Below are 6,118 nucleotides of genomic sequence, written 5' to 3' on the forward strand. Positions count from 1 at the left end.
TTTCTTTTTTATGAAGCAACGGAGATAACAGCAGGTGCTCCCCTGCTCTGGAGCATCACCTCAGCCCTGAGCGGCGCTTCCTCCTGTAACCCAATCCTGTAAGGGTTGGGAGATCAGAGCAAAGAAATCAGACGCTGCTCTCACTTCCACTATCGATCACCTCCGCGGCCCCGTCTCAGTCGGTTTATCAGCCACTGATAAGCACTTCCTGCCCACGTAAAAAGAGACTGTAATTATCCACCACTGCAAGGCTGCAGGAGATGGATGGATGAAACTCAGCTCGGCAACCGTCAGGTGAGCGTTAGCAATAGCCATGTCGTACTCTAGATTCTAGCTGCCAGCTTGCACTCAAAGTTTATCATGTGATAAGAAAGAGCTTTGTGGAGAAGGGAGCTGGGGCTTAGAAGACCATCCAGGCCATTTCCTTGCAGGATCAGCCATGTCATTCCTGACAGATGTTAGCCTAACCTGTTCCTGTATTTCTGACCAGGCATAAACAGCCAGCACTCATTTTCAGACAAATACCCTCTAGCTGTGTACATGAACAGCACATGACCTGCAAAAAATTGGTCTGTCACACTAAAAGCATAGAAACCTCAAGATTTAACACTAAGATACCCATTATCCACATTGTTTTTGCTTGAGAAGTGAGATAACGATAAGTAATCTGTTAAATTGCACTGGATTTAATACTATAGGTGGTAATAACGAGTATCTACAGACCCAGCTGTCACTCTGCCTTTTGCGGTGCCAAAAGATTAAGTGCCTCAGATGAAACTTGATAAATTTTTCCCTCTTGGATCTCACAAGATTGAAGAGAGTGAAATCTCCCCTCTGACGGCTCTCCAGCTCTGGGTTTGTGGGGAAGGAACACAGATGGCCAGGCGGGGAGGGAGGGGGGTCGACTTCCTCTCTTTGGAAGACTCCCTTCTCTCATTGTTTTGCCTGTGCAGCTTTATCAGATTGAATTCCATTGTGCAATCTGGGCCCTGCTTCTGATCTTAATGTCTCTGATTTTAAAACAGTTTGCGTAACTAACTTCTCTTTAATACAACACTTGTGTTTGCTGAGCTGCTTCTGGAATTTCTCACCCACTCACAGCTCCTCATTTTGGGGTGTGGGTGGATCTGAATGGCTGCTAAGTGCATGACCTAGCAGACAATGTAAATCTTGACTGCATTAAGACATTGGCAAGGAGACGTTTAAGATTGGTGCCAGGTTTCCTTCTTCCTCCACTGAAGGAGATATGCCATGTCTTTGACAAAATGATGAGCTCATACCATAAGTATTATTTATGTCTCCCGCCGTCTTCACCTTGAGCACATATGGGGCCATGTGAGAACAACTTGATCTCACTAGAAAGCTGCGATGGGTTCCCCTGAGACTGCAGTTCTATCTCTCCCAGCCTTCCAGACGTGTTATGAAAAAGTTTCTTGTAAATGAGAATCAGAGCTTTGCTCCGAAGCAAACAAAGAGTCATTGGAGGACTGGGGTGTTGTGCTCACATCTGCTTTTGTTGCAAACAACTCCTTACTGAGCAAGCTGCAGCTTCTTAAAGCAGATGCGGCCGAGAGCGAGCGGGTTGCAGGGGGGAGGCTTTGTTTACTTATCACTTGTTTGGTATCCTCTGGATCCTTCGGAATTGCGCTGGCAGATGAGATCCAGCTACTTCCCTATTCTCCCTTAGAGGCTCCAGAGGAAGGTGTGAGGTTGAACAGCTTACACAACAGCACAGCAGTGTGAGCCGTGCCTTGATCCACAAGTAAGCTGGCCGTTTTTTTTTCCCTTTTGCTTACAGACACAAAGATTTTGATCTCTCGCGCTTCCTGCTTAATGTTCCCGCTGACTGACGTTCCCACTACCCCCAAAGAATATCCTGTGAACCCCACAGAGTCCGTCGTTTCAGTGTTATTTTGAACTAAGCTCCAACTCGCGCTGTCAGAGGGCGAACACTTTCTTGTTTCACCCAGCACTTCTCCTGTTTTTCTTTAATGTAAGAGATCCTCGCTTCCAGAGGGCAGCACTTAAATCAGCACCTCTGCACCACGCATCAAATCCCATGAGCAGCCCAAGCAAACCGAACTGGGGTCACATGCAATGCTTGGCTCTGCTCTCCTGCAAGGAGTGTGGGGAGATCCCTGCTCTGAGCACCAGTTTTCCCTGACGATGCCACCACCATCCTTCCAGCTTTAGTTTCTCCACCGTTCCCTGTAAATTCTAAACTTACAGAAAGAAAGCAAACACTGGCTGCTGAAAGATATTATTCTCATTTCTACAAGGCTTATCTTCTGGTGCTCTGTAATACCTTGGCAACCCCACAGAGGATTCTAGTCCGGTTATTTTTCCCAGAATCGAGGCCTGGCTTCGTGCCACGCTGAAGCAAGAAGTATTCCCATGATGCTAAGGTGACACAAGCTGATAAAGCAGCAGCCACTTTTCGTCCTTCCCAAGATAACCCTTGAATAGGAGGCAAAGCTTTCGATGCAGGCACGCTCACAGTCAGCACTCAAAGGTGAGGCGCCCTTAAGATTTGTGCACGTTGCTGAAACAAACAGGAAACTGGGAAATACTTTTTAACCACTGAGAGATCACAGCATTGCAAATCAGGGGCAGATCTCCCTGCTGCTACCTTCAAGCAGAAATACGCTACAGCAAAAATATCAAACTGTTAACCATTTGTTTCAGTCGTGGCTAATAGGCTTCACATAGTTAACTCCCTGACTACTCTTCTGGTTTATAACCCTGCTGGTAAAACCAGCCCCTGCTATTTGCAGGCCTTAGCACATATGTTTACCTGTAAGTTAAAGGCTCATCTTGTGCTTTTTTACGCTGAAGATATTAAAAAGGGTGAGGGAAAATCTGTTTGCAGATACTGATAATGTTTGCATGAAAACTCGACGACCAGTGAGACAAACACCGCAGTCCAATCCAGGCACCTCTTAGTTACAATCGTTTCAGTAGAGCAGGAGTGCCACACAAAGTCCATTGCTCAGCAGGTGAGGAAGCAGCCCCACAGTCCCATTTCGCTGGCTCCTGTGACTGATTTCACTCTCTTTGCCCTACACAAGAGCAGCACAGACTGCTCCGTGAGGACTGCTTTCCCGGGACAGCAGAGCAGTGCGCTGTGAGACCGAAGCTTTTCTCCTGTGATGCAGCATTTCTAAGAAGTTCCTTTCTCCTCTCGGATGGGAGCAGCGAGTCGTTCACTGCAACTCTAATTGCTGCTCTGCAAAATCCCCAAAAGGAATGTAACAACTTGTTTCTCACTGTGAAAATGGCAGGATCTCCACTGCAAGCTTTAAGCCTTCGGCTGAATACCTGCCGAACATCTGGCCTGGGATCAAGGCTTGCTGCCCTGCTACAGTGGGTGGACACACTGCTAGATTAATACTACCAGCAGGGCTGATGGAGTCCTTTCCTTCCTCCTCTTACCCCCAGTAAGAACAGCAGCTGCAGCCTGAAAGAACACACCAGTCTGTCAGAAAGACTCAGATACCACACGAAAAAGCCTCAAGCACAGCATGGCCCCATGGAAAGCAGAGAAGGGCTGCAGCAAGCAGCGTGGGACACGTGCTGCACAGAATGCACAGCTCATGAGTGAGCGAATACGTGCACATGGGGGGCATCTCTGGACCTAAACCTGAACCTTTTCTACCTGGTATATGCTTTGGTTTTCTTCCTAAGAAACAGCAAGCACGTATGTTTGGCACAAACATGTGAGATCCCCAAAGCGTGCAAAATTAAGGTCCAGACATGCTACCTGCACCACAGGGCAAATGTCTCTTTTCCAAACCTCAGCAAAATCCATACGTTCCTTCTAAATCCAGTTGTGAGCCGCTGTCCTGGAGGCAGTAATACTGAGTGCAGGTACTGATAGTGCCAAGCAGTAAATCTGCACCCACGGGGAGCACGCAGTTCAACCAGAGCCCACGGCGAGGGGAAAATAACCAGCAACCAAAGGAAAAAGGAAGCACCTCAAGCAAACAATTGCAAACCTTGCAGGGAGACACAGATTAGAAGTCTGATTAGAACCACCAGATAACCACATGTAAAACTGGGCTTTAAGTGCATTTTCAAAGCGTTGTGACCGGAAGACATAGATCAAAAATGTTACATCCATCTGCAGGGATGGATTCTGCTCTAGGCTCTCCAGTGTTAATGCACTGCAACTCCAGTGAGTTCAAAGGGATTGCTGCAGATATAAAGCAGGGTAGCCAGAAGCACTGGCTGGTAGCCTGCATAAACAAGCAAAAAAGATTTTCATTTTTTAAGAAGCCATAAAAAATAGTTGGAGCTAATTATGTGACAGGGGGCTGGGTGTGAAATAGCAACTGCAGAGCCTCAGGGATCAAGACAAGAACCTTTGATTTGCTCTCTTCAGCTTATAAAGTCCTCTGAATACTTCTGCTCTAACAGCTTTTCTTCTTTCCACTGCAAGCTGCACACATTACTCTGATGCTGCTCTCTGGAGGCCCCCACCGTTGCTCTGTATGAAATCTCACTCCTTTGTCTTACAATCTGAGGCTGATTTCAGGTTGCAGAGCTAAACCAGCAGCTGTCTCCAAGCAGAAAGCCCATTTCGTGTTCACCTGATGGAGCAGCAGCGTTAGAGCAGCTGAAACCACGACCACCCCGTGAGCAAAGCTTCAAACTCCTCTCCAGAACTCCCTGAAGTTGAAATATTAATCTGGAAAGCACTGAACGCGTGTTTCTGAAGCTCAGTTATGAGCTTGGAACGAGAAACAAAAGTTCTGCAGCCTGTGGGCTGACACTGTGCCTACTCAGTATTAAAATGCAGAGCAGAATCTAAGCTGTCTCTGCAGAAAAATAACTTCAGGGAAGAAATATCTGTGTTACGTATGCGCTCCCAGGTGAAATGCAAGAGGAGTGAGCCCTCCTAGCAGCTCTGCTCCTCACCCTCCCGACATGCCGACACACCAGGCTAGACAGTAAATTTATTCAGCCACATCCATTTCTCCCGGTCCTTAAGTCACAAGTGGTGAAATCTCATTCATTTATGCAAGCAACTGGAAGATTTATTGTAAATAAAAGTTCTGCGCATTACACAACTGGCTCAAAATCATAATTAGAGTTGCACTGGGAAACATGTTTTATTTATTCTGACAGTAGTCTGGCTTCAATAATCATAGTATGATAAATGCTCCTGAAGTTTGCAGAGTTTCAGCAACTCCCGAGCTTATCACAGACGTGGAAGTGAAAACATCTGAATAGGTTTGATGTGGCTTACAAGAGGTCCTGAGCAGTTCTGTTGCATAGCATCATTTTACATCAGCACCAGGCTACCAAGTGCTGGTGGGAGTGTCCTCCTTCACTGTAAATCAAAGAAATGAGATGTTCTGCTGCCTCTAAACTTCCGAGACCTCCTCCCAAAAGCTGGGCCACGTCTGCACGAATTAGTGAGGTTCTGTGCAGGGAGAAATGACAGTGGATTGCCGAGCCGGCAGACCCTCTGGAAAAGGGTCAGTGACACCATTAATAGGATGCAGACATTCCCCAGCTCTAGCTGTTCTGCACCCTGCCAAGAGTTCTAGTGCTTTCTTCCTTTATAGTTTTAAGCACAATTTCAGGCCCATAAAACATCAGAGAAGACAGAAGCTCTTATCCCAGCCCCGACAGCGGCCCTGACGGCACACGCACCGCGAATACCTGAGCTAACGATGCTGTGCTCTCGCCGGTCTCCATCTGTTCAAAGGTATTTTCAAACATACCAAATCAGGTTTTACCCCGACAGCATTTACTGCAGCTCTGAGACTAATAAATGGCTCTGAGTGCAATCAAACATTTAGCTGGCTTTGTTCATTCTTGAAGAAGAGCGGAGCCCTGCCTCCTTGCTCCTCAGGCAGAGCATCCTCAGCTGCACTTGCTCCAGTCCATCCGCAGAGCCAGATCACTTCAGCGTTCACCAAGAGCCCGATCCAGCCATCAGATTCATTCAGCGCAGAGAATCGAAGCAGTTTATTCTCAGGATACCACACAGGGTATGCATGGAGCGGCCCAGAGCCACAGCTTTGCACTTCACAGGAGTCGAACAAACGCCATCAGTACAGATCATACCACTGTCACAAATACTTTTGCCAGCCTGTGCTCAATTCAGAGC

Source organism: Tympanuchus pallidicinctus, unplaced genomic scaffold (genome assembly GCF_026119805.1).
Source record: "Tympanuchus pallidicinctus isolate F22 unplaced genomic scaffold, pur_lepc_1.0 scaffold38, whole genome shotgun sequence".
Classification (NCBI taxonomy): Eukaryota; Metazoa; Chordata; class Aves; order Galliformes; family Phasianidae; genus Tympanuchus; species Tympanuchus pallidicinctus.